General features: G+C 40.2%; 1 non-coding gene across 1 annotated transcript; it reads left to right on the forward strand.

Annotated features, from left to right (window-relative positions):
• The first annotated feature begins 10,312 nt into the window (after positions 1 to 10,312).
• On the forward strand, positions 10,313 to 10,420 carry LOC112752374 (small nucleolar RNA R71). Its single transcript, XR_003176813.1, has one exon. It is a non-coding gene; the product is annotated as a small nucleolar RNA R71 (small nucleolar RNA).
• Positions 10,421 to 11,429: the final 1,009 nt, after the last annotated feature.

Consider the following 11,429-nt stretch of genomic DNA (forward strand, 5'->3'; position numbering starts at 1 on the left):
TGTCACTGCATGGCTAATCATCTGGAGGTTTTCGATCATACTAGAATAGGATTCACCCTCCTTTTGCGTCTGTCACTACGCCCAGCACTCGCGAGTTTGAAGTTCATCATAGTCATTCAATCCCAGAGTCCTTCTCGGAATACCACAGACAAGGTTTAGACTTTCTGGACTCTCATGAATGCCACCATCAATCTAGCTTATACCACGAAGATTCTGATTCAGAGATCCAAGAGATATTCATTTAATCTAAGGTGGAACGGAAGTGGTTGTCAGGCACGCGTTCGTAGGGGAACGATGATGATTTTCACGTTCATCACATTCATATTGAAGTGCGAATGAATATCTTAGAAGCGGAATAAGTTGAATTGAATAGAAAAACAGTAGTACTTTATATTAATTCATGAGGAACAGCATAGCTCCACACATTAATCTATGGAGTGTAGAAACTCTACCGTTTGAAAATACATAAGTGAAAGGTTCAGGCATGGCCGAATGGCCAGCCCCCAAACGTGATCAATATGATCCAAAGATGAACTAAAAATCATAAGATGATCCGAAGATGTAAATACAAAAGTAAAAAGTCCTATTTATACTAAACTAGTTACTAGGGTTTATAGAAGTAAGTAATTGATGCATAAATCCACTTTCAGGGCCCACTTGGTGTGTGCTTGGGCTGAGCTTGAGGTTTACATGTTCAGAGGCTCTTTCTGGAGTTGAACGCCAAGTTGTAACGTGTTTTTGGCGTTCAACTCTGGTTCGTGACGTGTTTCTGGCGTTTAACTCCAGATTGCAGCATAGAACTAGAGTTCAACGCCCTTTTGCGTCCTCTAAACTCCGCCAAAGTATAGACTATTATATATTTCTGGAAAGCCCTGGATGTCTACTTTCTAACGCAATTGAAACCGCGCCATTTTGAGTTTTTTAGATCTAGAAAATCCACTTTGAGTGCAAGGAGGTCAGAATCCAACAGCATCAGCAGTCCTTCTTCAACCTCTGAATCTGATTTTTGCTCAAGTCCCTCAATTTCAGCCAGAAAATACCTGAAATCACAGAAAAACACACAAACTCATAGTAAAGTCCAAAAATGTGAATTTACCATAAAAACTAATGAAAACATCCCTAAAAGTAACTAGATCCTACTAAAAATATACTAAAAATAATGCCAAAAAGCGTATAAATTATCCGCTCATCACAACACCAAACTTAAATTGTTGCTTGTCCCTAAGCAACTGAAAATCAAATAGGATAAAAAGAAGAGAATATACTATAAATTCCAAAATATCAATGAAACATAGCTCCAATCAGATGAGCGGGACTTGTAGCTTTTTGCCTCTTGAATAGTTTTGGCATCTCACTTTATCCATTGAGGTTCAGAATGATTGGCATCTATAGGAACTCAGAGTTCAGATAGTGTTATTGATTCTCCTAGTTCAGTATGATGATTCTTGAACACAGCTACTTTATGAGTCTTGGCCGTGGCCCTAAGCACTTTGTTTTCCAGTATTACCACCGGATACATAAATGCCACAGACACATAATTGGGTGAACCTTTTCAGATTGTGACTCAGCTTTGCTAAAGTCCCCAATTATAGGTGTCCAGGATTTTTAAGCACACTCTGTTTTTTTTTTTTTTGTTGCTTTGCACCTTGACTTTAACCGCTCAGTCTCAAGTTTTCACTTGACACCTTCACGCCACAAGCACATGGTTAGGGACAGCTTGGTTTAGCCGCTTAGGCCAAGATTTTATTCCTTTAGGCCCTCCTATCCACTGATGCTCAAAGCCTTGGGATCCTTTTTATTTACCCTTGCCTTTTGGTTTTAAGAGCTTTTGGCTTTTTCTGCTTGCTTTTTCTCTTTTTTTTTTTCGCTATTTTTTTTCTATTTTTTTTTCTGCAAGCTTTTGTATTCACTGCTTTTTCTTGCTTCAAGAATCATTTTTATGATTTTTCAGATTATCAAATAACATGTCTCCTTGTCATCATTCTTTCAAGAGCCAACATATTGAACATTCATAAACAACAACTTCAAAAGATATATGCACCGTTCAAGCATTCATTCAGAAAACAAAAAGTATTGTCACCACATCAATATAATTAAACTAAGTTCAAGGATAAATTCGAAACTCATGTACTTCTTGTTCTTTTGAATTAAAACAGTTTTCATTTAAGAGAGGTGATGGATTCATAGGACATTCATAATTTTAAGACAAAGTTACTAAATACTAATGATCATGTAATAAGACACAAAATTAGATAAGCACTTAACATAGAAAACGAAAAATAGAGAATGTAAGAACAAGGAATGAGTCCACCTTAGTGATGGTGGCGTTTTCTCCTTGAGGAACCAATGATGTCCTTGAGCTCTTCTATGTCTCTTCTTTGTCTTTGTTGCTCCTCCCTCATTGCTTTTTGATCTTCTTTAATTTCATGAAGGATGATGGAGTACTCTTGATGTTCCACCCTTAATTGTCCCAAATTGGAACTTAATTCTCCTAGGGAGGTGTTGATTTGCTCCCAATAGTTTTGTGGAGGAAAATGCATTTGAGGCATCTCCGGAATCTCATGGTGATGAGCTTCATGCGTCTCTTGAGATCCATGAATGGGCTCTCTTGCTTGCTCCATCCTTTTCTTAGTGATGGGCTTCTCTTCCTCAACGGGAATGTCTCCTTCTATGAAAGCTCCAACTGAGTAACATAGATGGCAAATAAGATGAGAAAAAGCTAGCCTTGCCCAGGGAGAAGGCTTTTCGGCTATTTTGTAGAGTTCAAGGGAGATGACTTCATGAACTTCTACTTCCTCTCCAATCATGATGCTATGAATCATGATGGCCCGATCCACAGTAACTTCAGATCGGTTGCTAGTGGGGATGATGAAGCGTTTGATGAACTCTAACCATCCTCTAGCCACAGGCTTGAGGTCCAATCTTCTTAGTTGAACCGGCTTGCCTTTGGAGTCAATCTTCCATTGAGCTCCTTCCAAACATATGTCCATGAGGACTTGGTCCAACCTTTGATCAAAGTTGACTCTCCTTGTGTAGGGGCGTGCGTTCTCTTCCATCATTGGCAAGTTGAACACCAATCTCACATTTTCCGGACTAAAATCTAAGTATTTCCCCCGAACCATTGTAATATAATTCTTTGGATTCGGGTTCTTACTTTGATCATGGTTCTTAGTGATCCATGCATTGGCATAGAACTCTTGAACCATTAGGATGCCGACTTGTTGGATGTGGTTTGTTAGAACTTCCCAACCTCTTCTTTGGATTTCATGTCGGATCTCTGGATACTCATTTCTCTTGAGCTTGAAAGGGACCTCGGGGATCACCTTCTTCTTGGCCACAACATCATAGAAGTGGTCTTGATGAGCTTTGGAGATGAATCTTTTCATCTCCCATGACTCGGAGGTGGAAGCTTTTGTCTTCCCTTTCCCTTTTCTAGAGGATTCTCCGGTCTTAGGTGCCATCAATGGTAATGGAAAAACAAAAAGCTTATGCTTTTACCACACCAAACTTAGAATATTGCTCGTCCTCGAGCAAGAGAAGAAAGAATAGATGAAGAAAAAGAAGAAAATATGGAGGAGAGGGGGGAGAGGTGTGTTCGGCCAAGAAGGGGAAGAGAGGGTTGTGTTGTCTGAAAATGAGGAAGAATGGAGGACTTTATGTAGGGAAGGGAGGGGGGTTAAGATTCGGCCATCTAGGGTGGGTTTGGGTGGGAAATTGGTTTTGAATTTTGAAGGTAGGTGGAGTTTATGAGGTAGGTTTATGGGGAAGAGTGGATAGATGTGAGTGGTGAAGTGGTGATAGGGAAGAGAGATTGAGGTGATTGGTGAAGAGTTTTGGGGAAGAGTGTTTATTGGTAAGAGAAGATGAACATTGAGAAGAGGGAAGAGAATGAGTAGTGGTAGGTGGGGATCCTGTGGGGTCCACAGATGCTGAGTTGATCCTGTGGGGTCCACAGATCCTGAGGTGTCAAGGATTTGCATCCCTGCACCAATTAGGCATGTAAAATACCTTTGCATGCAATTCTGGCGTTTAAACGCCGAATTGATGCTTGTTCTGGGAGTTCAGCGCCTAGATGCAGCATATTTCTGGCGTTAAACGCCAGCCAGATGCGCTGTCACTGCATGGCTAATCATCTGGAGGTTCTCGATCTTACTGGAATAGGATTCACCCTCCTTTTGCGTCTGTCACTACGCCCAGCACTCGCGAGTTTGAAGTTCGGAACAGTCATTCAATCCCAGAGTCCTACTCGAAATACCATAGACAAGGTTTAGACTTTCCGGACTCTCATGAATGCCACCATCAATCTAGCTTATACCACGAAGATTCTGATTCAGAGATCCAAGAGATATTCATTCAATCTAAGGTGGAACGGAAGTGGTTGTCAAGCACGCGTTCGTAGGGGAATGATGATGATTGTCACGTTCATCACATTCATATTGAAGTGCGAATGAATATCTTGGAAGCGGAATAAGTTGAATTGAATAGAAAAACAGTAGTACTTTGTATTAATTCATGAGTAACAGCAGAGCTCCACACCTTAATCTATGGAGTGCAGAAACTCTACCGTTTGAAAATACATAAGCGAAAGGTTCAGGCATGGCCGAATGGCCAGCCCCCAAACGTGATCAATATGATCCAAAGATGAACTAAAAATCATAATATGATCCGAAGATGTAAATACAATAGTAAAAAGTACTATTTATACTAAACTACTTACTAGGGTTTACAGAAGTAAGTAATTGATGCATAAATCCACTTCCGGGGCCCACTTGGTGTGTGCTTGGGCTGAGCTTGAAGTTTACATGTGCAGAGGCTCTTTCTGGAATTGAACGCAAGTTGTAACGTGTTTTTGGCGTTCAACTCTGGTTCGTGACGTGTTTCTGGCGTTTAACTCCAGACTGCAGCGTAGAACTGGCGTTCAACTCCCTTTTGCGTCATCTAAACTCAGCCAAAGTATGGACTATTATATATTGCTGGAAAACCCTGGATATCTACTTTCCAACGCAATTGAAAGCGCGCCATTTTGAGTTTTGTAGCTCCAGAAAATCCACTTTGAGTGCAGGGAGGTCAGAATCCAACAGCATCAGCAGTCCTTCTTCAACCTCTGAATCTGATTTTTGCTCAAGTCCCTCAATTTCAGCCAGAAAATACCTGAAATCACAGAAAAACACACAAACTCATAGTAAAGTCTAGAAATGTGAATTTAACATAAAAACTAATGAAAACATCCCTAAAAGTAACTAGATCCTACTAAAAACATACTAAAAATAATGCCAAAAAGCATATAAATTATCCGCTCATCACAACACCAAACTTAAATTGTTGCTTGTCCCCAAGCAACTGAAAATCAAATAGGATAAAAAAAAGAGAATATACTATAAATTCCAAAATATCAATGAAACATAGCTCCAATCAGATGAGCGGGACTTGTAGCTTTTTGCCTCTTGAATAGTTTTGGCATCTCACTTTATCCATTGAGGTTCAGAATGATTGGCATCTATAGGAACTCAGAGTTCAGATAGTGTTATTGATTCTCCTAGTTCAGTTTGATGATTCTTGAACACAGCTACTTTATGAGTCTTGGCCGTGGCCCTAAGAACTTTGTTTTCCAGTATTACCACCGGATACATAAATGCCACAGACACATAATTGGGTGAACCTTTTCAGATTATGACTCAGCTTTGCTAAAGTCCCCAATTAGAGGTGTCCAGGGTTCTTAAGCACACTCTGTTTTTTTTTTTTTTTTGCTTTGGACCTTGACTTTAACCGCTCAGTCTCAAGTTTTCACTTGACACCTTCACGCCACAAGCACATGGTTAGGGACAGCTTAGTTTAGCCGCTTAAGCCAGGATTTTATTCCTTTAGGACCTCCTATCCACTGATGCTCAAAGCCTTGGGATCCTTTTTATTTACCCTTGCCTTTTGGTTTTAAGGGTTATTGGCTTTTTGCTCTTGCCTTTTGGTTTTAAGAGCTTTTGGCTTTTTCTGCTTGCTCTTTCTCTTTTTTTTCGCTATTTTTTTTCTATTTTTTTTCTGCAAGCTTTTGTATTCACTGCTTTTTCTTGCTTCAAGAATCATTTTTATGATTTTTCATAGTATCAAATAACATGTCTCCTTGTCATCATTCTTTCAAGAGCCAACATATTTAAAATTCATAAACAACAACTTCAAAAGACATATGCACTGTTCAAGCATTCATTCAGAAAACAAAAAGTATTGTCACCACATCAATATAATTAAACTAAGTTCAAGGATAAATTCGAAACTCATGTACTTCTTGTTCTTTTGAATTAAAACAGTTTTCATTTAAGAGAGGTGATGGATTCATAGGACATTCATAACTTTAAGACAAAGTTACTAAATACTAATGATCATGTAATAAAACACAAACTTAGATAAGCACTTAACATAGAAAATGAAAAACAGAGAATGTAAGAACAAGGAATGAGTCCACCTTAGTGATGGTGGCGTTTTCTCCTTGAGGAACCAATGATGTCCTTGAGCTCTTCTATGTCTCTTCCTTGTCTTTGTTGCTCCTCCCTCATTGCTTTTTGATCTTCTCTAATTTCATGAAGGATGATGGAGTGCTCTTGATGTTCCACCCTTAATTGTCCCATGTTGGAACTTAATTCTCCTAGGGAGGTGTTGATTTGCTCCCAATAGTTTTGTGGAGAAAAATGCTTTTGAGGCATCTCCGGAATTTCATGGTGATGAGCTTCATGCGTCTCTTGAGATCCATGAATGGGCTCTCTTGCTTGCTCCATCCTTTTCTTAGTAATGGGCTTCTCTTCCTCAATGGGAATGTCTCCTTCTATGAAAGCTCCAACTGAATAACATAGATGGCAAATAAGATGAGAAAAAGCTAGCCTTGCCCAGGGAGAGGGCTTTTCGGCTTTTTTGTAGAGTTCAAGGGAGATGACTTCATGAACTTCTACTTCCTTTCCAATCATGATGCTATGAATCATGATGGCCTGATCCACAGTAACTTCAGATCGGTTGCTAGTGGGGATGATAGAGCGTTGGATGAACTCTAACCATCCTCTAGCCACAGGCTTGAGGTCCAATCTTCGTAGTTGAACCGGCTTGCCTTTGGAGTCAATCTTCCATTGAGCTCCTTCCACACATATGTCCATGAGGACTTGGTCCAACCTTTGATCAAAGTTGACTCTCCTTGTGTAGGGGCGTGCGTTCTCTTCCATCATTGGCAAGTTGAACACCAACCTTACATTTTCCGGACTAAAATCTAAGTATTTCCCCCGAACCATTGTAATATAATTCTTTGGATTCGGGTTCTTACTTTGATCATGGTTCTTAGTGATCCATGCATTGACATAGAACTCTTGAACCATTAGGATGCCGACTTGTTGGATGGGGTTTGTTAGAACTTCCCAACCTCTTCTTTGGATTTCATGTCGGATCTCCGGATACTCATTTCTCTTGAGCTTGAAAGGGACCTCGGGGATCACCTTCTTCTTGGCCACAACATCATAGAAGTGGTCTTGATGAGCTTTGGAGATGAATCGTTCCATCTCCCATGACTCGGAGGTGGAAGCTTTTGTCTTCCCTTTCCCTTTTCTAGAGGATTCTCCGGTCTTAGGTGCCATCAATGGTAATGGAAAAACAAAAAGCTTATGCTTTTACCACACCAAACTTAGAATATTGCTCGTCCTCGAGCAAGAGAAGAAAGAATAGATGAAGAAGAAGAAGAAAATACGGAGAAGAGGAGGGAGAGGTGTGTTCGGCCAAGAAGGGGAAGAGAGGGTTGTGTTATGTGAAAATGAGGAAGAATGGAGGGCTTTATATAGGGAAGGGAGGGGGGTTAAGGTTCGGCCATCTAGGGTGGGTTTGGGTGGGAAATTGGTTTTGAATTTTGAAGGTAGGTGGATTTTATGAGGTAGGTTTACGGGGAAGAGTGGATGGATGTGAGTGGTGAAGTGGTGATAGGGAAGAGAGATTGAGGTGATTGGTGAAGAGTTTTGGGGAAGAGTGTTTATTGGGAAGAGATGATGAACATTGAGAAGAGGGATGAGAATGAGTGGTGGTAGGTGGGGATCCTGTGGGGTCCACAGATGCTGAGTTGATCCTATGGGGTCCACAGATCCTAAGGTGTCAAGGATTTGCATCCCTGCACCAATTAGGCATGAAAAATGCCTTTGCATGCAATTCTGGCGTTTAAACGCCGAATTGATGCTTGTTCTGGGCGTTCAGCGCCTAGATGCAGCATTTTTCTGGAGTTGAACGCCAGCCAGATGCTTGTTTCTGGCGTTCAGCGCTAGCTCTTTTTCACTGTGCATTTCTGGCAACTGAACGCCAGGATGCTGCTTGTTTCTGGCGTTCAACGCCAGAGACATGCTCTGTTCTGGCGTTGAACGCCAGCCAGATGCTCCTTACTGGCGTTTAAACGCCAGTAAGATCCTCCTTCAGGGTGTGATTTTTCTTCTGCTGTTTTTGATTCCATTTTCAATTTTTATATTTATTTGTGACTCCACATGATCATGAACCTAATAAAACATGAAAAGAACAACAAAATTAAAATAAAATTAGATAAATAAAAATTGGGTTGCCTCCCAACAAGCGCTTCTTTAATGTCAATAGCTTGACAGTGGGCTCTCATGGAGCCTCACAGATGTTCAGAGCATTGTTGAGACTCCCCAACACCAAACTTAGAGTTTGGATATGGGAGTTCAACACCAAACTTAGAGTTTGGTTGTGGCCTCCCAACACCAAACTTAGAGTTTGACTGTGGGGGCTCTGGTTGACTCTGTTTTGAGAGCAGCTTACTGTGCCTCTTTTCCATGTTTACAGAAGGATGTCCTTGAGTTTTAAACTCAAGGGAGTCCTCATTCAATTGAAGGACTAGTTCACCTCTGTTAACATCAATCACAGCTCTTGCTGTGGCTAGGAAGGGTCTTCCAAGGATGATGGATTCATCCTCATCCTTCCCAGTATCTAGGATTATAAAATCAGCAGGGATGTAAAGGCCTTCAACCTTTACTAATATGTCCTCTACTTGTCCATAAGCCTATTTTCTGGAATTGTCTGCCATCTCTAATGAGATTTTTGCAGCTTGTACCTCAAAGATTCCCAGTTTTTCCATTACAGAGAGTGGCATGAGGTTTATTCCTGACCCCAGGTCACATAGAGCCTTCTCAAAGGTCATGGTACCTATGGTACAAGGTATCAGGAACTTTCCAGGATCCTATTTCTTCTGAGGCAATCTCAGTTGATCCAATGCATTTAGTTCATTGGTGAACAGGGGAGGTTCATCTCTCCAAGTCTCATTACCAAATAAATTGGCATTCAGCTTCATGATTGCACCAAGGTACTTGGCAACTTGTTCTTCAGTGACATCCTCATTCTCTTCAGAATAAGAATACTCATCAGAACTCATGAATGGCATAAGGAGGTTTAATGGAATCTCTTTGGTTTCTAGATGAGCCTCAGATTCCTTTGGTTCCTCAGAGGGAAACTCCTTATTGATCACTGGACGTCCCAGGAGGTCTTCCTCCTTGGGATTCACGTCCTTCTCCTCTCTTGTGGGTTCAGCCATGATGGTCAATTCAATGGCCTTGCATTCTCCTTTTGGATTTTTTTCTGTATTGCTTGGGAGAGTACTAGGAGGGGTTTCAGTGATCTTCTTACTCAGCTGGCCCACTTGTGCCTCCAAATTTCTAATGGAGGACCTTGTTTTATTCATGAAACTTACAGTGGCCTTAGACAAATCAGAGACCAAATTTGCTAAATTAGAAGTATTTTGTTCAGAGTTCTCTGACTGTTGCTGAGTGGATGATGGAAAAGGTTTACTATTGTTAAACCTATTTCTTCCACCATTATTAAAGCCTTGTTGACGCTTTTGTTGATCCTTCCATGAGAGATTTGGGTGATTTCTCCATGAGGGATTATAGGTGTTTCCATATGGTGCTCCCATGTAATTTATCTCTGCTATTGCAGGGTTCTCAGGATCATTAGCTTCTTCTTCAGAAGATGCCTCTTGAGTACTGTTGGATGCAGCTTGCATTCCATTCAGACTCTGAGAAATCATATTAACTTGCTAAGTCAATATTTTATTCTGGGCCAATATGGCATTCAGAGTATCAATTTCAAGAACTCCCTTCTTCTGAGGCGTCCCATTACTCACAGGATTCTTCTCAGAAGTTTACATGAACTGGTTATTAGCAACCATGTCAATGAGTTCTTGAGCTTCTGCAGGCATTTTCTTTAGGTGAATGGATCCACCTGCAGAAGTATCCGATGACATCTTAGCTAATTCAGACAGACCATCATAGAATATATCCAGGATGGTCCATTCTGAAAGCATGTCAGAAGGACACTTTTTGGTCAGTTGCTTGTATCTCTCCCAAGCTTCATAGAGGGATTCACCTTCCTTCTGTCTGAAGGTTTGAACATCCACTCTAAGCTTACTAAGCTTTTGAGGAGGAAAGAACTTGGCTAAGAAAGCCGTGACCAGCTTATCCCAAGAGTTCAAGCTATCTTTGGGTTGAGAGTCCAACCACACTCTAGCTCTGTCTCTTACAGCAAAAGGGAAAAGCATGAGTCTGTAGACTTCAGGATCTACTCCATTAGTCTTAACAGTATCACAGATCTGCAAGAATTCAGTTAAGAACTGAAAGGGATCTTCAGATGGAAGTCCATGAAACTTGCAGTTTTGTTGCATCAGAGAAACTAATTGAGGTTTAAGCTCAAAATTGTTTGCTCCAATGGCAGGAATTGAGATGCTTCTTCCATGTAAATTGGAATTAGGTGCAGTGAAGTCATCAAGCATTCTCCTTGCATTATTATTTTTGGCTGCCATCTCCTCTTCCTGTTCGAAAATTTCTGTAAGGTTATCTCTGGATTGTTGTATTTTAGCTTCTCTTAGTTTCCTCTTCAGAGTCCTTTCAGGTTCAGGGTCTGCTTCAACAAGAATGTTCTTGTCCTTGCTCCTGCTCATATGAAAAAGAGGGAACAGAAAAATAATAATAATAGGGATCATTTTTACCCAGGTATAGAGGTTCCCTTAGGTAAGTGGAAGAAAAGAAGAATAGAAGAAAAGAAGAAGAGAAAATCTGAACTCAGAGAGAGAGAGGGGGTTCGGATTTTTTTTTGTGAGTGAGGAAGAGATGTTAGTAAATAAATAAATAAATAGAAGAAAATGAGAGGGGAAAGTTTTCGAAAATAATTTTTGAAAAATGGTTAGTTATTTTCGAAAATTAAAAGAAGAAATAAATTAAAATTGAATTTTGAAACAATTAGTTAATTAAAAAGAATTTTTGAAAAAGAGGGAGATATTTTCGAAAATTAGAGAGAGAGAGTTAGTTAGGTAGTTTTGAAAAAGATAAGAAACAAACAAAAAGTCAATTAGTTAGTTGAAAAAGAATTGAAAATCAATTTTGAAAAGATAAGAAGATAAGAAGTTAGAAAAGATATTT

The sequence above is a fragment of the Arachis hypogaea genome, chromosome 15 (genome assembly GCF_003086295.3).
Source record: "Arachis hypogaea cultivar Tifrunner chromosome 15, arahy.Tifrunner.gnm2.J5K5, whole genome shotgun sequence".
Classification (NCBI taxonomy): Eukaryota; Viridiplantae; Streptophyta; class Magnoliopsida; order Fabales; family Fabaceae; genus Arachis; species Arachis hypogaea.